Source organism: Epargyreus clarus, unplaced genomic scaffold, assembly GCF_041222505.1.
Source record: "Epargyreus clarus isolate Ecla_fem2 unplaced genomic scaffold, WU_Ecla_fem_2.2 ptg000029l, whole genome shotgun sequence".
NCBI lineage: Eukaryota > Metazoa > Arthropoda > Insecta > Lepidoptera > Hesperiidae > Epargyreus > Epargyreus clarus.
Genome location: NW_027332235.1, coordinates 3,177,724 through 3,200,575, shown reverse-complemented (window position 1 = coordinate 3,200,575; position 22,852 = coordinate 3,177,724). Strand labels below are relative to the sequence as shown.

At 34.1% G+C, this 22,852-nt stretch overlaps 1 protein-coding gene across 1 annotated transcript in view; it reads left to right on the top strand.

The window, feature by feature from the left end:
- The first annotated feature begins 7,012 nt into the window (after window positions 1-7,012).
- Window positions 7,013-22,852, top strand: part of LOC140754277 (uncharacterized) — a 182,520-nt gene continuing 166,680 nt past the window's right edge. The window contains exon 1 of the mRNA XM_073089248.1: window positions 7,013-7,258. The gene's annotated coding sequence lies outside the window, so the exon portion shown is untranslated. The remainder of the gene's footprint in view (window positions 7,259-22,852) is intronic.

Sequence of the window (22,852 nt, the reverse complement as noted above, 5' to 3'; positions counted from 1 at the left end):
TTATTTGGCTTACATTGTAATTGTTTTCATGTAATATGGATATGGATATGTACAATAGTGGATATACCGTATACATTTGAGGGCGGAAGAACCCGTCTTGATTCGACCCCGGAGGCATCATCACCACACCTATTTGTCTTATAACAAAATTGTTATACGCTCTTTGTTTTGATTTGAAGAGAGATTTAAGAGGATTTAAGGGAGACATACTTTTTCGAGGCATTCCAGCTTATTCCTCAGGAGAACAACCTCAAGTAGGAAACAGTATCTGGGGTTGATTACAGATGTCCATGGGCGGCAGTAGCCACTTACCATCAGATGGACTACATGATTGCTATTTCTATAATATAAAAAAGTGGTTATTTATTTTTATTTATTTATTTACTCTTTATTGGCCATGTTAAAAACAGTGTGGTGCAAAAGGCGGACTTAATGCCTATGCTTAATAAATAATCTATAGTACTGATGTATCTTTATATATAATTATCATATTAGCCATCTTTGCACGAAATGTTGCTTATTTGTTGTGTATTATTTGTTCCTATGATTAATCCAAGTAAGTATACTTGAAATTGAATTAGAAAAGTGTCATATATGTCCCACTCACTAGATCTTTAAGTGGAAACTCACAACAATACGTCCATCCAAAGAAAGCAGATAACCGCACACTTAATGGACAACTTTCTTTTAATGCTTCCATTTTGTGTCATTATCAATTTTCCTCGTAAGCCACGTCTTTAGGACATTAGCCTGGTTTTTATTTGTGGTCTTTCGCGCGCGGAAAACATTCTGTTTTTGGTAACGAGTAGCATATGTTGGCCTTTGCAGTATTTACCGAGCATCTTTATAAGAAAACGAGCTTTTGCCCGCGGCTTCGCTCGCGTTACGAAGTAATATTTTCATCCCCTATTTTATCCCCTTGGGGGTAGAATTAATAAAAATCCATTCTTAGCGGATGCCTACGTCATAACATCTACCTACATGCCAAATTTCAGCCCGATCCGTTCAGTGGTTTGGGCTGTGCGTTGATAGATCACTATCAGTCACCTTTGAGTTATATATATTTAGATAACTAGATTAATTTATCCTACACTTATTCATAGTGTTAGAAATATATTCAATATTATACAATTATAGTATAATTTTAATTGATTATTTTGTGTTATTTTTATAATAATAGGTAAGTACCCATTTACCTATATAGTCACAGGCCGGTACGATTGTATGAGTTGGCATAAAAAAGAAAGAGAACGCTCTTGACGTTTGAGTTGTATTTAGCGCAGGAATAAAAAAAGTTGTAAATTTTATCAAGAAATACTTTTTAATTTTACATAGTCAAATGAAGATTTTGTTTACTCAACTAGCGAAGTGTAATATTTTTCGAGGGTCTGTACGAGTATGTCTCATTATTTCGCAAAATGGCGCCCAATTGGCGGTCGTTGGGTCCATCTAAATTGTCGAAGTGTCCATAGGCAACATTTTTAGGCGGTCGAGTTCTTGTTTTTATAATAATTGCTAGTTTTTTTATAATAATAGCTGATACAAACCTACATCTTACATAGTTCAAGTTGAAGAATACCACTTATTCTTTATTTATTTATTTATTTATTTTATTGAGTAAAGCATTTAGTACATTAGGTCAATAACAATACATACAGTTCAATTAAATGCTACCTTTACAGGTGTTACACATGTCAATTCAATTAATTCCTTGTGTACAACACACTCAAAACCAGAAGATAAAAGTTACTTGCTATAAGGCACTTACTGACGTACGTAAAATACTGTAAGATATTATATAAGTTAAATAACAACGATTAAATTTAACTTAAGAAATTACCACCTTGACCGACGCTCAACATTCACCAAAGTGTCAAAATTGACAGCTGTCAAAAGTATCCAATCACGGCACTGACAGTCTTGACGTTTATTTGACGTGTCCATTTATAATGTAATGACCAATTTATGTCTTGTGGTCGAACTAATTGGGCGTAGCGCAGTAGCTGCAACATTTATGTATTTAAAAATGAGAATGTGTTCCCGTCATATGTTCTACTGACAGGAGAATCTATCATGTATGTTGCCGAAATATTTGTTTTACTTTGAAATATGTACATATTTTTTTTAATTAATAAATATTTCTTGAAAATTTATAAACTAAGTGCTATGTAAATGTGTATGTATGTTTGCAAAATATATAAGTAAATTGCGTCAATTGCGCTAATGAACATGAAGACAACGCCAGATTGACGAAGATAACGCCATCTAGTGTTTATAATAACTGTTTTGCAAAACCGTATACATTTTTCATTTTTTTCTTAATTAGATGACAGTTTATTACAAAATCAAATACCCAAAAACGATATATTTTACATCGATTACGTCAGTAAACGTTTTATTTTAGAACGTTTCAACGTTTTTTTGGATTTATTGAGAATTACACTACCTTTCCGTTTTTACTGTGGCTTTAAGACCCCTTTATAGCGACCCCCCAGGGGATCGTAACCCAAACTTTGAAAATCACTGGCAACACAACCGGTTAGTTTAAACTATTTGCTGGCTGCGCAATATTAAACGTATTCGATTAAATCGCATTAAACAGTTTATTGTATGCATCGTCCATTCATCACTCTCAAACAGAAGTTTGTCTGTACGTCCGTTGCTTATCAAATGACTAATCTACATCTGAATTAGGGATGGCGATTCTTTCCTAAAAATATCGATTCTAATCGAGACCCGAAAATCGATTTACAAAAAAATCGATTCTCAAAAACTCGATCATCGATCCTTTTCAGCTAAAAAAAAAGGTCATCTGGAACACATAAGCACTGAAATACGTATCCGTCAGCAAAAAAATGTCTATAACACATTCAACCAACTTCCAAAAGATCGACTTTCGATTCGATCAATAGATTTTCTAGGATGAAAGATCGATTCACTGAATCGATCCATTACTGAAGATCGATTAAATTATGAATATATAATCGACTTTTTGGCCCAAAATATCGATTCTTCGATAAATCGATCTCCGATCGCCATCCCTAATCTGAATATTTGCTTATACTGTCCAATAGCAAGCAAATACAATCTCTAATAAAACCGCCGTAGAGTATACGTACTAGAGTCGAAAAAACTGATTTTTATTCACTCAAACCGGTTTTTGATTAATAGACTTACATCAGTGATACAAAGAAGGTTATAACATATAGTTTTATGTCCCACATTGCAGCTCGTATTAATTAAGTACTAAACAAAACTAGTTATTCTAACGTCGAAGTATTATTTTATGCGACCGATGAAATTAATTGAAATATAAATTAAATGGTAGCGGTATTTTAAGACTATAGAAGACGATATTGATAATTGTATTAAGTCAAACTGCAAAACTGTACCCTTAGTATGAGTTTTTACGTTTTTACAAAAATGACTGTTTTTTTTTTATTTGTATACGTATTTCCCATACATTTTCACTACTACAGGGGCGCTGTTCCGCTAGGGGCACTGTTTGGAAATGTATGGTCAGATACGTAAACAAATACAAAAACAGTCATTTTTGTAAGAACGTAAAAACTCATACTAAGGGTACAGTTTTTGATTGATTCAACACATGGTTTCTCAATCTTATAATTATGTTTATCCCTTTTAGAATGGCAAACCCCTATGTATTGTATTGAACACAACAAGGTGATTTATTAAAAAAAACACAGATATAAAGAGAAATGCAAAAGATGTTATTGATGAATTTATGGACTTATTTTTCGCAAATTAAGCTAATTCTAAGAGGAAATTTGTTTCGACTATTTAAGCTAGTTTAAAAGTTTCAAAATTTACGTAATAGTAGCCATTACATAAATAGATATTTTTAATATTTGTTCATTATTTTATTATGTTTTAAATAACATTATATTATTATGAATAAATATCAAGAATCCGGGGGGTATTTACCACCTGAGAATCTGCCCGGGCAAAGAGGGTATCCTCGAGACCCGAAATTCCTGCCCACCGCCCTTATGTTGCCATTGCCGCAATATATGTGCGCCCGGAGGGTAAGACGTCCCAGCGATAGATAAATTTTAATGGGTACAAGTACCCACGATATTCGTACCTCACTTTGAGAACCCTGTTTGAATAAATCTAAATTGTTAAAAACTGGAATATAATACTTTCAAAAAATCAAGGAATCCATTACTTTCCTTGTATATTAATATATGAATAATGTGTAGCAATTAAGAGGTGTAAAAATAATATATACACAAAAAAAACTTTATTCACTGGTTTATATATACATTATGTACAATTTATATTTAATTATTTACAAAAATATCCTTATTAAAAAAAATACAAAAATAATATACAAAAAAAGGTTTAATATCAATAAATATAAAAATAATTTTAATCATATAATTATAAAGGTGTAAAAAAACATAAATTGGTGCTAGTTTGAAGCTGGATCACAGTATTTGTATAAAAATCTTTGCAATGTCCACTTTATAGATCTAAACATTTAATAAATAATAATAATCATTTACTTCAGACAGTATAAACCAAGATACAAAAGTATAATTGAATACAGTGTATATCATATATATGATGAAATATATGTTCGTCTATAAACGAACATATATTTAATCTTCTTGACCGATTGTAAGCACTACCCTACTCGTATATTAGTTTTCGAAACTTACCTAACATTTTGAACCGGACTAACATCGATCCTACCTCACAGATAGGTTAGTTTTGAGGCGTAGGTTGACACTATGCATCTAATCAGATTATCTCTTAGCTCAGCTTTACTGAGCTTTTAAAGGTGAACGGCCCTATTTAAGTTCTTTGAAGCGCTTGAAAGATCTGACTCACTCATTGTCCGTACCCACGCATCTGTACTTCAAAATTTAATATTCAATAACTGTTTGTACCTTCGACTTTAACTATAGTTAATAACTGTAGATTTAGTAGGCAATTATTGTGGATATGTATAATGACAAACATCTGTAAGGTTGTAGATATAGTAATTATTAAGTACTAGCTGACCTGCCAAACTTTGTACCGCCTCAAAATCTATTTATCAAACATATTTCATACAAAATATAGCCTATGTTACTCGTGGAAAATGTAGCTTTCGAATGGTGAAAGAATTTTTAAAATCGGTCCAGTAGTTTTTTAGCCTATTCATTGCAATCAAACAAACAAACAAAGTTTTCCTCTTTATAATATTAGTATAGAAGTATTGATATGTATATTAACAATGAAGAACATTTGTAAAGGTTTCTATTATAATATTGGGATGAGTAAAAAAAGAAATTATAGCTTAGTGGTTGAAACGCGACCTCTCAAGATGTTCGAGGTTCAAATCCCAGGCTCAGATTTTTTATGTGCGTATTATAAATAAATTATCACTTTCTGTAACGGTAAAGCAAAACTTAGTGAAAACTACATGCCTGAAAATCATTTGAAAAACTCCTGAAAATACTTGTGAAGTCTACCAACCTGCACTTGGCCAGTGCTAGTCCACCGCACCTAAGCCACTCACTCTAAGCGGTGACCTGTGTCCAGCATTGGGACAATAATGAAGGTGGTAGAACCCTTTGTGGTTCGACTCCGGCGGCACCACCGCCACACCTATTTCTACCTAATACAGCAGTGTTAAGCGCTGCTGTGTTCCGGTTTGAAAGGTGTGGTAAGGGAGATATACTTTTCCGAGGCGTTCCAGCTTAGTCCTCAGGGGTAGCGGCGCATCTGTGGCTGACCTCAGGTAGGAATATCTAATCCTATCTGGGGTTGATTACAGATGTCCATGGGCGGCAGTAGCCACTTACCATCAGGTGGACTGCATGCTCGCCTGCTACTCTTATATTATAAAAAAAAAAAAATTGAGTGGACGGATGGTGAGTAAGTACAAAGTAAATCTTTATCCACAAAGGTACTAAGAAAATCCGGTAGTCAACACTAGTTCAGAATTAGTGTTCTAATGTTAATGAGCCTTTGTTCATCACTCATCATAACAATTAAAACAGCTCATAAAAACAAACAAAAGAATGTTACACGTCATCGCGTATTATTTTATTAACACTGATTTTATAACGGGATTAAATTGATTAACATTCTTAACATTTAAATACAGACACATAGCTTTTATTAAAATTAAATAAAGCAGATGAGCATACGGCTGAAGAGAGTAGAACCTTAGTAGAATCAGCACCCTTAGTATGAGGTTTTACGTTTATATAAAAATGACTGTTTTTGTATTTTTTTTTCGTATTTGCTCATACATTTCCAATCAGCACACCTAGCGGACTGTATCAGAACTGATTGGAATTTGTATGGGAAATACGTAAACAAACACCGAAACAATAATATTTGTCAAAACCTAAAAACTCATGGTAAGGGTCCTGGTCACTAATAAAACAAAAAAAGTAATTTGATTCAAGTACATTAAATCTTACAAGTTTTGTTATGTAAACGCAATCCATAATTATTAATTGAGATGTATTAAATTATAGGTACATACTTTTAAGTGTTTCGACTTTTAATTAGATTATTTTCTTACGTCCAATAAGACTTAAGTCCTACGCATAAATAGATAACTGTGTAAGTACCTATATATTATTTAGGACGTAAAGTAAAGTATCAAGTATATCATAGTGTTAAGCACACACTCATTTACCGGCGTGTTATACAATAAGTGCAGGGGGCCTACCACCATCTTTTAAAAACCATCATTGTTCAGGAAAGTTTTATTTCCTCCTTAGTAAAATATTCCGTCATACACAGTTGAACAAACTTAAGCCCTTATTAATTTATCGCTTATCCATTGTATAAAACCAACTGAAATTGTCATATTTGGCTTAAAAAGTTCAATTTCCTGCAAGAAAAGTAAAAGTATGAAAAAATAATATTGTTTTAAGAGATGGTAGTAACCGCCCAGATCCTAAAAGCTGTCAGCACCATAAACGAACTATGGATATAGTATTTGCTATTGTTTTTTACCTGTCGGATGACAGGTGTGTTAGTTTACGCCAGTCTCTGCCCGACCTGCGCAGGAGTCGGCTGCGCGCGCGTTTTTCTTACAAACGTCAAAATATTACGAAATTTCGATACTTTTTTAAGTGTTTCGCTTAACGTGTGCTTTTGTAATTATTATTATTAGTGGATTTCTAATTTAAGTGTAGTGCAGTGAACATTACGTTGTGTTAGTGGATAAAAAAGGAATTTTTTCGTCTCCTACAACGCCTTCCGGGGCATTTTGGAATTATTTTCGGTGAGTTTTTTGTTTTTAAACTATGTAGTTGTTTAAGCGTGCATTATTGTTATGGGTTGACGGTCACGATGTAAGGCCGCGCGCACACTGATCGTATCTCATGCTTATTGAAAATAACATGGAAGGTTATACGAAATAAAGGTTGTGAGGTGTCTGAGAATTTGTTTGAAATACCACTTTGTAAATAAAATTTTATGAAGTCATAAATTTATTTATTTTATTACTTATATTGTTATGGGGTATCTGTTTCGTTAAAAGTAAAATATTATATCTGAAGTAGTAAAAGACTTGATTTTATTTATTGATTATGTACAATTGATTTTATACATTATTTTGTACATACGAGTATTTCGTTTTGTAGTAAAAATTCGAGTATAATCATTTCCATTTTTCTTTTTTTACATTTTTGATCACACTAAAGCTACTCAATGGTTACCAAACAAAAATATAAAAAAGACAGTTGACAAACAAAAGTTAAAAATTGTTTTTGACTGTTTTAGTCTATTAAATATACCTGTAGATAGAAAAACTTATACAATAAATTATTTAACTCTCTGCTAGTGAAACCTTTATTGTTTTTATCCTCAAACAAGTAAAAACAATAAAATCTTAAACAGTAATAACCGTAGTAAGAAAATATAATCATGAATTTTGATTTACGACTGCTACGAAACCTTTATAGTCTGCTTATAAGTGACTTTTTACGTCTATGTTTGTTAGTTCGTAACAAAGTTCATTTCTGATATTTATGTAAGTACTCTATAAACAGTTATTATTATTTGACTTATTTTTAGAGTTCCGTACTCAAAGGGTAAAAACGGTACCCTTTTACTAAGCCTCCGCTATCTGTCCGTCTGTCCATCTGTCACAGGGCTCTATCTCTTGAAATATAATAGATAGACACTTGATTTTTTTTTAGTGTCAAGAAACTCACAAGGAACGTTCTTACTTAGTCTTCAGAATTGGTAACATGGCATCTTTGGCATTTCAGAGTAATTTATATAAGTTCTAATAGGAATAGGCGTCGCTACCACCCTTTTTACCCACCGCTAGAAGTTTCTTATTAGATTGTGAAGGGTGGTCAAAAACTATTACGCTCTTTAAGTGTGAAGTGGCGTAAGTTAGAGGTGCTTACCTGGACTTCGAACCCGGACCTCAGGAGCGATAAACCTAACCAATTAACTACACTCATACTATTAAGATTTTCACTTTATATTTATCATATTGCATGTTTTTGATCATCTCCGTTAAAATAATTAAAAATGCAACAAATTATTTCGTATTAATTGTGTAATGTCAAACGCACTGATTCATTCACGTATCATTATTTTGAAAACTCTTCTATGAAATACATTAACAAATTCTGACGGTAATATTGACTTAACAGTCAAAATGAAATGATACATTTGTTAATAATTCCATTCATGTTCCCTTTTATTTCAAGTAAGAAATAATGTTTTTTAGGCGTAGCAGACAAGCATGCAGTCCACCACATGGTAAGTTGCTGCTGTCGCCTATAGACATCTGCAATCAACCCCAGATAAGATTAGTTTCCTTCCTGAGGTCGGCCACAGATGCGCCGTTACCCCTGAGGACTAAGCTGGAATGCCTCGGAAAACTATGTCTCCCTTATCACACCCTTCAAATCAGTACATAGCAGCGTTTACCATTGTATTTATTAGACCGAAATAGATGTGTTGGTGGTGCCGCTATAGTCGAACCACAAATGGCTCTACCTTCGTAATTTACTATGTTAGTTAGTAAAAAATTTAAAAATCTTGAGATGTTTTAAACAAAAATAAAAATAAATAAATAGTTAAAATGGATCCTACGCCTAATGATAGCTAACGGCCTCGTTTGTTTCTAGAGAAACATTTAATTATACATACAGATTAGTTAGCACTAAACGTGCCGCGTTGGAGCGTTGGATAACTATAGTTAAACAGAAAGATAGTACATAAATATTTATTAGTATATGCTTCTAGGTTTGCAGAGGGTTCCGCGTTTGATCCCCGGCTAGACAGACACCCCGGCTAGACTAAATGATAATATTATACAACTATAGTTAAATATACGGATAGCTATTAAGTACACAAATATTTACAAGTTTCTAGGTCTGATGTGCAAAGGGTCCGGGTTCAATTCCAATCAATTTATTTATACTGTTCTGGGTCTAGGTATTTGTATATTTCCTTAGCACCCACGACACAGGGAAACTTAGTGTGGGATTGTGAATGTAGAAAGCGTCTTTTTTACGTGGTGAGGTAATAACAGATATAAACACAAGTTTATATCTGGTATTTATGACGTCATAAACCTATTACTGTTCCACTGTAAGGCATTTTTTTCTTAGTGTAAGAAAGTTTTAGGCCATATTCCACCACGCTGGACAAATGTAGACTTTACTCAACTTTTTTACAGAACTCGGTCGTAACGATTTCCTCACGATGTTTTCCTTAACGGTTCAAGCAAGTGGTAATTAAGCTAATAAGCACATAACTTCGAAAAATCAGAGATGATGGAAATAGAGCCTCCACGTACCACTTGACTAAGAGGTCGAATTTCAAACCATAACGAAATTTGACGACCCGCGTGGCGGAGCAGTCACCATACTGGTCTGACGCGCAAAGGGTCCCAGGTTCGATCCCCGGCCAGACAGATATCTAAATGATGAATTTAGATTTCTGTTTCTGGGTCTGGGTGTTTGTGTTATGTGCGTGTCCATGGCACCCCCGACACAGGGAATCCTAGTGTGGGGCTGTTATTGTAGAAAGCGTCTATAAGGCTCTCATTTCGGTTATATATTGAACAGTGAGAATATATTGGCTCCATTGATTGGACATTTAGTAAACCACTCATTTATTTTTCAAAATAAGTTTTTTTTTAGTAATATACAGCGCGTGATTAATTTTGTTAGAAGTTAAGCAGGACTTGAAAATTAAAGTATATTTATTTAGGTATCACATCTGATCATATAAATAGTCTTAGTGTCTAATTACTAACATTATATAGTTTTAACAAGTGCTATTTAATTATAATAATCGTAGACGTATCTTGCAAGTCAGAAGTTCTCAAAGTGGTAAACGTCATTTGGGGTACGCCAGTTAATCCTACAGGGTAGGTCACATTTTACGAAATTAGTCTACTTATTGAACTTTGAATCTTTGAACAATTGAGATGAAAATTATGCAAAATCGCCCCTAGAATCGACAATTTACGACTACACAATCAGCAAATTAATTATTTTTTATATGATTAATAGACGAAGACAAAACAGTTAAGAATACTTTTCTTTTTACATGTTAACATCATTTCTTGAGTTTTACTGAATACCTACCATCCTACCTACCATCGGGCTTAAATGCGATCAACAAAAGAAGTTGAAAATATTATTTCGGTCCAATTTCGATCAGCTGGCAAATCTTGTTACAGATAAATAAGCTCTTTGGAAGAATATATTTTTTAAATAAAATGTTGTTTTAAAGCCGAATACGCAGTTGTTTTGACAGTTGTTTAAAAATGTATGTATGTGTTATAAGTTTGAGAACCTCTACTGCAATTGAATGCAAATATCCCGCGTGCCATCTGCAGAACTAGACAAGTACTTATCAATCATTATTTGTACATACTCACACAGACAAAATGTGTGTTACTTTGTTGATGGTTGAGTGCAGGTGTAGTATTTTTACATTGTCTCAGTAGTTTGAATGTTAGCGATGCTGAAGAACAGGGTTCGAATCCAGGATACGTGTATTTTCGGAGTGAAGTTGTCGTTGTTAACCTATCTATCCCGCTGATGGGCACAGATCTTCTCTCAAAGCGAAAGGGCTTTAGGCCATCCTTCACACATCCTCGAGAACTTTTTTGGAACTTTCAGACGTTCATGAAGACAACGTTCATGAAGATGACGTCATGAAGATTTCGCTTACAGTTTTAGCAAGTGACAATTCCTAAAATATATATATCAGTGCGTGCTTTGGATTCGTACCTCCGACCCTTCAATTGACAGTTACTTTAAATTCTAATGGCAATATGCCTGCGTGGTCGACTATGGCCTTAACCTTTTTCATCCTAAGGGATACCCGTGCCAAGCATTGGCCGGTAATGGCTTGTGTGATCATTGTTTGTAAATTAGTACTTCGATTCAAATGTGGAGTTAGTTAATTATTATTGATGTTAGTGATGGGTACATATTTATATGTATAAATAGACTAGCTGACCCGGCAAACGTTGTATTGCCATATAAATAAAAAAAAATGTTAAGGGTGAACAACCCTTATCACTTAGGGGTATGAAAAATAGATAGTGGCCGATTCTCATACTGAATATGCATATAAAATTGGGGTGAAAATCGGTAAAGACGTTTCGGAGGATTACGGTAACTAATATTGTGACACGAGCATTTTATATATAAGATGTACCAAACAAACTTGCAGTCCACCTCATAGTAAGTGGCAATTGCCGCCCATGGACATTCATCAACTCTAGATAGAATCAAAGTGTTACCTAAGTTCTACCACATTTTCGTTACTACTTCTAAGGACTAAATTGAAACGTTTCGTATCTATCTTATCACACCCTTCAAACCAGAACTCAGCAGCGCTTAACACTGTTGTTATTTGACACCTTTTTCTGCCTTATAACAGCAGTGTTGAGCTCTACTATGTTCTGGTTTGAAGGGTGTGGTAAGGGAGACATACTTTTCCGAGGCGTTCCAGCTTAGTCCTCAGGGGTAGCAGCGCATCTGTGGCCGAAGCCAGGAATCAGCTAGGAATATCTAATCCTATCTGGGGTTGATTACCGATGTCCATGGGCGGCAGTAGCCACTTACCATCAGGTGGACTGCATGCTCGTCTGCTACTCCTATAATATAAAAAAAGGCAGAAATAAGTGCGGCGATGGAGCCGTCCTTAAACAAAGAAGAGTTCATTTAAAATATTCTTATTACTGCTATTATACAAATAGTGGCACAAATTATATAAATTTAATACCACAATATATTTAAACGTGGCATTAAATGGAAAATTTTCTGCCATCGGCTCGTCTGAAGTGTGCAATTATATTTATTTTTTCAAAATAATCACACCGTAAGTGCTTGGTTATGACAAATGTTTTTATTATTTCATATTTAAGAAAATAGCTAGTTGTTTACGAACTACATACATGTCTCGCTGTGAGGCACATTTAAATGTATTATTGCAAAAATGTAGAAATATATACTTATGTATACAGGGTGATTGGTAAATAGTGAGTTATTCGTCGTTTATCCATTACTATATATTTTTTTATAATATAGGTGTAGGAGACGAGCGTGCAATCCACCTGATGGTAAAAAGCTACTGCTGCCCATAGACATCTGTAATCAACCCCAGATAGGATTAGATATTCCTACTTAAGGCCACAGATGCGTCGCTACCCCTGAGAACTAAGCTGGAGCGCCTCGGAAAAGTATGTCTCCCTTATCACACCCTTCAAACCAAACACAGCAGTGTTTAACAGTGCTGTTAGTAGGCAGAAATAGATGTGGCGGAGGTGGCGCCCGAATAGAATCACAAAGGGTACTCCTAAGTAGCTCTTATAAAAAACGAGCTTTTACCCGCGGCTTCGCTCGCGTTACGAAGTAATATTTTCATCCTCTATTTTATCCCCTTGGGTGTAGAATTGATCAAATTCCTTTCTTAGCGGATGCCTACGTCATAACATCTACCTGCATGCCTAATTTCAGCCCGATCCGTCCAATGGTTTGGGCTGTGCGTTGATAGATCACTATGTCAGTCAGTCACCTTTGAGTTATATATATTTAGAAGATTGTAAAATAGTACTATTTCATTCTAACGTAAATATTTTACACACCACACAATTAAATAAACAGTACATATTTTAACCGTTCAAAATAGTAACTCCGGGGCTATTTACTAACGGGGCACCCTGTATATTATTACGTATATTTAATTTTCACCGTAAAGTGGAAACGCAATAACCAAACACGACACGGCATCCTCCAATTAGAGTAATGACTCTTGGAAATACTTAAATCCACCGGCTTTTTAGGGTTCTGTACTCAAAGGGTGAAAACGGAACCCTATTACTAAGCTTGTCTGTCTGTTGGTCTGTCACATGGCTCCATTTCTTGCACCTTTGTAGCCACCTATGAATATTGGGGTCACATTATTAGTACTAAGCCTCCGCTGACTGACCGTCTGACCGTCACAGGGCTCTATCTCTTGAACCGTAATAGATATTTTTTTATAGAGTATGAATAACGATAATCTCTATAACGACAAATACTAAAAAAATCTTGAAAATGAAAGGAAGTCGCCATAGCTCGTACCTACATGAAAATATTTTTCGACACTTTTCGCTTTATCTATTGAACCGTAATAGGCAGACAGTTAAAATTTTCACAATGCATTTACTTCTGTAGCTGCTATGATAACAAATACCTCCTAAAAACGGTGGTACGGAACCCTCCGTGTGAGAGTTCGATTCGACTTGGCCAATTTTTGTAATGAAGCCAGCGACTAAAGTTCACCATCGGCTTTCATCCTTCAAGCTAGGAAGCTGACTATTATTTTAATTGGCCACAAATTAATAAATTGTTCCTTGATTCGTTGATATCAAATTATTGCTTAAAGAGTTATTAGTGTGTGCAGACTTATTCATGTGTGTGTGTGCGTCTGAGTGTGTGTGTATATGTATATGTCTCAGTAGGCATGTCTAATTCGATTGTCTAAGGTAACTTCGACGAATAGTTTTTTACATTTATGTTTGTTGGCAGACTGCAAATCTGTATTTAGTCATGGTCATGGTTGTCATTAGTAAGTAAATGGTAATTTTGTACGACTTAATCTGTAGCCATCTCCAAGGTAAAAAGGAACACATGAACCACGGAGTGAGCTGTTAATGGTTGCTAGTGGACTATTTTTAGATTTTTTTTTATTTCACCTTAATTATATAGTTATATCATTTTTATTGTATATCGCAAACGTGCTAGCATTATTTCCAATATTTAAAACGCATTTCGAAGCTGGTAAAAACGAACTTTGGGAGTAGCACCGACGTGCCGCTGCCCCTAAGGACTAAGCTGGAACGCCTCGTAAAGGTATGTCACCATTACCACACCCTTTAAAGAAGACCAAAGCAGTGCTTAACACTGCCGTTATTAGGCAGAAATAGGTGTGACGTTGGTGCTGCCGGAGTCGAATAACAAAGGGTTCTAAACAAACCTATTGTGACGTTATATATACACCTCATATTTATTTATTTAAGTCATTTTAGGAATCATTTCAAACACATCATTTCTTATCAGTATATTTACCCTTATTCTAGAACCTTAATAAAATAACGGCGCTGTTGGGTTGTATCCATAATTGCATTAATCTTATTAATTAGAACTAGTCTACACTTAATAAGAGTGGCCACCGGATGATCTAGCCCCCGGCTACTGTTGACCGTACTCCGTTATTAAAAATTGAATTTTGCTTTTTATGCGACTAGTAGTAGCTCGTGAGTTTCCGTTAAGCGAAGTTTTTTGCCTATGTAGAGGGTAATGTTTTCTGAGTGTAAGTATGTGTGTGTGTGTGTGTGTGTGTGTGTGTGTGTGTGTGTGTGTGTGTGTCTAATTGAAGGGCTGTTTCTGACTGATTGATCTGATTTTAACATATGAGGTGTCGTTGGATCTATCAGATTTTATTTTGGGATGATGTTATATTTTTAGTCATTTTTTTATAACAAATATCTAGTTATTTGAGGTAGGTAATAGAATATAGAATTATACTATTTCACTAATGGGAGTGGGTCTCTTGGAAACTCATAGGCCGCACTAAGGATTTTCTGTATCGTCGGTGCCATGGACACACCCAAAAACGAATACATTACAATACAATATAATACAATAAACACACAGGCACAGATCAGAAATGTAATTTTATCATAGTTATTTGTCTGGCCAGGGATCGAACCCTGAACTCTTTGCGTATCAAACGGGTATGATGACTACCACGCGTTCGTCAGAAAGTATATTTAAGTAGTAAAAAATCTATTATACAGTATATATTATGTCTAATACCTACCTATCATGTTCTAAAGAGTGATGTGTCAATTAATTTTGATACGGTTTTTATGACAAGTTTCAACTTAATTAATTGACAAACCACGAGCGACGGAATTAAAATTAAAATAATTTAAAATTATAGTATGCGGAATGCACTTTGCATAACAAAAAAATATTGGATTGATTAGATAGAAAGGATTAGATATTCCTACCTGAGGTCGGCCACAGATGCGCCGCTACCACTGAGGACTAAGCTGAAACGCCTCGGATAAGTCTGTCTCCCTTACCACACCCTTCAAACCGGGACACAGCAGCGCCTAACACTGCTATTATTAGGTAGAAATAGGTGTGGCGGTGGTGCCGCCGGAGTCGAACCGCCGAGGGTTCTCCCACCTTTAAAACAAAGTTGTTATCAAAATGGACATCTTCAACAGACAAACATATTCTCCTGTAATTATAGATATGCAAAAGATTGGTTAAATATAGTATTTATAAATGTTTACCGACACGTTATTATTTTTACATTGCTCTATCGAGGGCTACTATTAATAATAATCAGTTGAAGCAGGAAAACCGAGTAATTACTTTTATTAATGCATTTTATAAGTACCGTTTGAAATAAATATTGCATATTATTAGAGCACTTGATATATTTTTCCGCGACAAAATGTGTCATTTGCTTATTTTCCTGATATAAGAAAATTATATATTCTAGTTTATTTTTCTTTACATCCGGTTCGTGTTGACTTAACTGCTCGATGCAGTCGGTCTGTAAGCACGCGATGCACTGCTATGAGTAGTTTTTTTCATGTTATTGATTTAGCAAACGAGCATACAGTTTACCCAATGGTAAGTGGCTACTGTCGCCCATGGACATCTATAATCACCCACAAATAACTTTAGATTTCTAAATGACGTAGGCTTTGTGGCCTACATCTACGAGTACCTTGGTACTCCTGAGGAGTAACTTGGAACGCCTCGTAAGTCTCTCTCTTACCTCAACCTTATGTTTTATTAAAATAGATGTCACCGTAGTACCCTTACAATGGAACAAAAAAAAATAGATACTTCCATACAATACCAAAAAGAATTATATTCTATCAGGTTATAATTTAGAAGGAAAAAATAATTTGATTTTGTATCCACTTTTGTACAAAACGTTGAAAATATTTACACAATATATGCATTAATTCTATTTGCTTTATGTTTTTGATCGCTCACCCTTGAATGTCCGCTATATATAAACAATAAATAAAGTTGACACGTGTGTCTGTCAATACCGGTAAATTTAGGTAGGATTTTAAGCATTTTTGGATTTAAGATCTTAAGGAAGTTATTTTCAAAATTCAACAATATATTGGGAATTTTGTATTTTAATAAATACCTAGGACATTACTGGACCGTGTGGATCAAGCGGTGATATCTCAATCTGGGAATCTGAGGTTCGAATCAGGCAGGTTATGATTTTACGAAAAATGTGTGCGTGAGAAATTGTTAATAAAACATCAAAGGAAAACATTGTGACAAGGTGATAAAACATTTACAGGTAGGAATTCGTAAAAAAAAATCAAACCTCTGAAACTCTGAAAAACTTAATTTTATAGGATTTCAAGCTATTCTAGCGGGCTTAAATACGAATAACTTTGAACTGAAAATATTTTGGGATCTCTTGTAAAAATTGCATCTTTAGCGTTTAGTAAATGCGAGTGGCTCCACGCGATGCATCGTGTAAAATAATAAGAACAAATACAAAACGTCTGTTGACTTTGAAGTAAAAAAGTGGAATCAGCGGTACTGGGTCACAACTTGTTAGTGTAATAATTTATCATACCCGCTGATAAATGGTTGCTTTTTGTCACTACTGCGATGCTTTAAGGAAATATTTGTGTTTATTTCAAGTTTCATTCGTTTTGGTTTATTTTTTGACAGTTTTGGTGGTAAATATTGACTTATTTTGACAAATGACAACTGTTACATTGTATTTATGCTATACATTGTAGAGATGAATTAGAAGATTATTATTGACGGCTTAAAAATATATGTGTGTCCTATGTCACTCCCACAATTTAGCCGAATCCATTAAGTCAACATATTGTTAGAGTCCAACCTGAGGTCAAAAAATGAATTACCCATTGACCCATTACCCATGACGACCAAGATGGAACGCTTAAGTATGTCTCCCTTACATTTTTCTAACCAGTATCTATAGTATGAGTGTTTCTGTATTTGCCCATACATTTCCAATCAGCGCCCCTAGCGGACTATATCTGATCTGATTGGAAATGTGTGGGAAATACGTAAACAAATACAAAAACAAACATTTTTGTAAAAACATAAAAACTCATACTAAGGGTACATAACACATCAGCGCTTAACACTGCTGTTATTAGGCAGTCATAGGTATAAAAGCTGTCCTTCAAAGCCAATATGTATAAGATATTCCTACGCACACGTCCAACGTTCATATGTAGTAGTGGCTACTTTCCATTAGTTTGCCCTTTTGCCTTATATAATATAGTAGTTTATTATAATTTAACAAGAAATACGTAATAGTAATATGTAATCGCTGGCAACATCCATCAAGTTAAAGATGTTTAAAGAAAATATTATCATTGCAAATATGATAAAACCTCTTTACGACCAAAAAGACAAGATAAAAGAAGTTATTATAAAACTAGCTGACCCGGCAAACTTTATACCACCGCAAAATTTATTTATCAAACATATTTCATATAAAATATAACCTATGTTACTCGTGGATAATGTAGCTTTCGAATGGCGAAAGAATTTTTAAAATCGGTCCAGTAGTTTTTGAGCCTATTCATTACAATCAAACAAAGTTTTCCTCTTTATAATATTAGTATAGATAATATAAAAAATAAGACCATTACTTAAGTTAATTATTATTGACCAAAAAAATAATTAAAACTCTTTTACGGTGCTTTTAAATTGCAAAAGCTCGATTTCTATATAAACGCACCATATCTTTCATTTCACATAATACTTACTGTCGGTAATTTATGAAAATAATTTAAAATAATAACAATTTCGATTCACATTTACGCAAGCATATCTCGGTCTATATACGATCGCTGCAATCCAGTAGATTACGACCCGGCATTGTGTGGCAATATCATAGATAATAATGAACGTTGTGATCGTAAAGGGCCAAGTTTGTTTGAAAATTGGTCATAGAGTAAAATTAGGTGAAAGGAAATTAGATTTGTATTGTTTCCTTAATTATTATCATTAGTGTTGTTGAATGTATAATACAAACAAAAATCTCGACTACTTAAAAATATAGATTACTTCTTTAATTTAGACGAATCCAATTACGTGGATTTTAAGATCCATCAAGCCATTTACGAATTGAATATCAAAAGAGTTGAGTAACAATTTTAATATTGTTCTCATCTCAGTAATTATGAATAATGTAATAGGAAAGTGATCAGTTAGTTAGAGAAAGAATAAGTGGACGCCTATTACTTATATAGTACAAGGCTTCAAAAACAAGATTTATTGATGAATATCCAAAAAATCCGTAAAAGAATTATAACTTATCAAAATTACTTTTTCTTCGGTTATTTCAATTTAAATATCCCTCTTGTGTCTGATATCTACACACACGACGTGACAAAGGTAACGATTATTGTATTATTTTTATGAACTTGGACCTCACACTACAGTGCCCCCGCATCATAACAATGCAATTTACGGTAAATGAGAAATTACAATGAACGTTGCGCAATATGGAAACACTAAAACAGGAAATTGCTTCAATACAATACAAGTGAATAGGAAGACAGATAGTTAAATTCAATTAATAACCAATTAATGCAACTAAATGTAAGTTGTAGGATTCGTGTTGCAATTGCGGCTGTATTTCCGACACACTTTTTGATTTATAGAGGCTATTTTATAAACTGTGGTGTTCTGGTTTGAAGAGTGACTCACATGCTTATATGTGGGGATTCTGGCTTCAAGAGCGTGTTAAGGTAGAGCTACAGAGGAGTTAGCAATACATACATATTAGATATTAATACGTATTACTTGCTAAAAATAAGTATCACTTGCTAAACGGTGAAGGAAAACAACGTGAGGAAACCTGCATACTGAGAGATTTATGAAAAAAATCTGAAAGGTATGTGAATTCTACCAATACGCACTTGGCCAGCGCGGTGGACTATGGCCTAATCCTTCTCATTATGAGAGTAGACCCGTGCCCAGCAGTGGGACAGTAATGGGTTGTTGATGATGTGTGGCGATCTCGGAAATAATTCTAATTTTATCTGAAGCAAGTACTATGCCAATACTTACTATGAAAAATAAATATATAACTTTACATTGTTTTTATGGTTTGAAATTCTAAAAATATTAAAGTTGTCAAGCGCGCATTTTCACTTTCACTGCGTAATTTATTTATTAATTAAATTTTGGGTATTTACTCATTATATTATTTTCATACTGTAATGACGTTTTTTTACGTAATTTCATTTCATAACCAATAGGGTTCTGTAATATAATTTATTTCGTTATATATTTATTGAATTAGTTATATACGATATACTTAACATTTTTACATGATATGAATATAGCTTTTCCTTTTATTTGATCTAAGAATTACATCTAATATTATATTTGACATGCATGTATATGTTTTGGTATTGGCGCAGATTGGAAATTATGTGGACAAATACGTAAACAAATACCAAAACAGTTACATTTGTCAAAACGTAAAAACTCATGGTAGGGGTACAGTAATATCAAATCATAAGGTAGTTACAGGTCATAAACGTCAACTAGGAAGTTATAATGGACGGAGTATTGTAACTAAATGTACCTTGTACCTTCATTATTATTTATAACCATAAACACATTATATATTTATTGAATTAGTTATATACGATATACTTAACATTTTTACATGATATGAATATAGCTTTTCCTTTTATTTGATCTAAGAATTACATCTAATATTATATTTGACATGCATGTATATGTTTTGGTATTGGCGCAGATTGGAAATTATGTGGACAAATACGTAAACAAATACCAAAACAGTTACATTTGTCAAAACGTAAAAACTCATGGTAGGGGTACAGTAATATCAAATCATAAGGTAGTTACAGGTCATAAACGTCAACTAGGAAGTTATAATGGACGGAGTATTGTAACTAAATGTACCTTGTACCTTCATTATTATTTATAACCATAAACACATGCGTTATGCGTCCGTGGAGAAGGTAGGTACATTACCGCGCGTCCACATACTCGTCCAGTGGAGAGGGAAGTAGCGAGGGTGTGGCCGTGCTCTCATCGTGCCGGCTGTGTACCGAATTTTGTCTGTTTTTCGGGTTGCTACTGGTTCGAAAATATATTATTGTATTATATTTTAGTCAATTGTACTATATTGTAGTGAAATAATTATACCATAAATCATTTCGTACCCAAGATACTATAGTATTGTCGGTAATCCAAATGTCGTAGTCATTCTCCAAATTCCTTTCATGATAATCTTTTAAAAAAGAATTCATCTGAAAAATATAAAATACGTCTTGGAGTATATCATAGAATAAAGATTATTAAAAAAATCATGTACAAAAACTAAATGTGTACCTACTATATTTTTTTCTAAAGAACTTAAAAATATTTTTGTAAGAAATGTAATTTCTTAGAAAAAACTGACAGCGTGTGGACACGAAGGAAATATTCGCGGCAACACGACGAGCAGTGCGAGGAGCAAGGTGTGGACGAACCATTACCTTCTTCAACTTGCCTTGTACCGATGGCATGATAGTACATTACAAGTGGAAGATAGTCAATTCAAGATACTTCATCTAACTAATCGTATGAATAGCATGACGTAGGATGACTCGGACTTGTGGTCGTCATTAATTTATTTGTAAGTTGATTATATTAATACATATAATGTGTACAATGTAGGTACATGATCGAAAATGAAGTCTTTTTGTAGTTTTTGAGAAATATATATAATGATATGATATACCATTGAAATAGGAGTTTGTGTCTACCTTAGGAAATTGTAAAACCGATTTTAATAATACTTTATTTCAAAGATAAAATAAATTACTAAAAAAATTATTTTAAAGGTTGTTAAGTTTTTAATTAAATAATTAAGTAGGTTAGTAACAATAGTTTTAATTCCTTTATTTAATATTAATTTATTAATTTTGATTGATTGATCTCGTTGATGTCTTTTCTTACTAAGTAATTAATATTATTCCTTTCAAACGGGATAATTATATTCGAATAAATTCTGACGAGCTTAAGACTAGGATTTTGGCACTTGCAACTTGGAAGTATACTTTTTATATCAAACACCTATATCTGTAAGTGGAAACACTTGTAAAATTAAAGTTTATTTCCTAGAAAATACAAATAAATGAAAATGATATTTTCTTGATACAAACACATTATGATTTATTATTTATACGGATATAGTTAAGATGCTTAAGTGAGAAGTTCCAACTTATTCTTTTGTAGTAACGCAATTGGAACTGAGTTCGATTGTCATTTACAACTACTATATAGGTATTGACATATCTAGGGACGAGAACTCAGTAGTACGACTTGTTGTTCAGGGAAAGGTAGAAGGTTACGCGGCAGATCGTCTACTCGCTGGACAGACCTCATAAAATCCAGTGCACATTGTTCCGTTGTCGAGTGTTTTCGCAATGACAACAAAAGAAGCCGATAGCGACGGATCGCAAGAGCTCAAAGTTCAAAAGCAATGATAGCCTAGCGGTTAAGAAACTCTGCCTCTCAATCGAGGGGTCCGAGGTTCAAATCCCAGGCACGCACCTCTGATTTTGCAAAGTTATGTGCATATTAGAAATTAATTATTGCTTGCTAAAAACGGTGAAGGAAAACATCGTGAGGAAACCTGCATACCTGAGAGTTTTATTTACAAAAAAATCTCAAAGGTATGTGAAGCCTACCAATACGCACTTGGCCAGCGCGGTGGACTATGGCCTTATCACGACACTCTGTCAAGAGTGCACGACTAAAGACACATGATGAGTCAGTATGCTGCCGTTTCAAAAAAATACGCCTTCTATGAGCAAGGTCCAAAATGGCGCGCTTGACACAACGTAAACAATGCCCGGTGTTAACGTTATGCACAGATTGAACAAACTTTGAGTTATGTATACTTACGCTGTGTTCATTTAACGCATCATTACAGATTGTGTGCTTTCTTCTGACTGTGTACTTCGAAGTATGTGCTACTACTGTTTACGATCTGTTTTAGTCCAATATGTGATATTGATGCAGTATAGCATGAACGTCACAATGATAGGTCATCATATAGGATATATCATCACGATAGGTCATTAGCCATGGGCTTTTGTTATTAATTCCAAATAAGATTGAAGTGCAAGTGGAGTTTTTTTAATTTTTTTTTTATAATCTAGGGGTAACAGACAAGCATGCATTCCACCTAAGTAGCTACTGGCGCCCATGGACATCTGTATCAACCCCAGGTAGGATTAGATATTCCTACCTGAGTTCGGCCACAGATG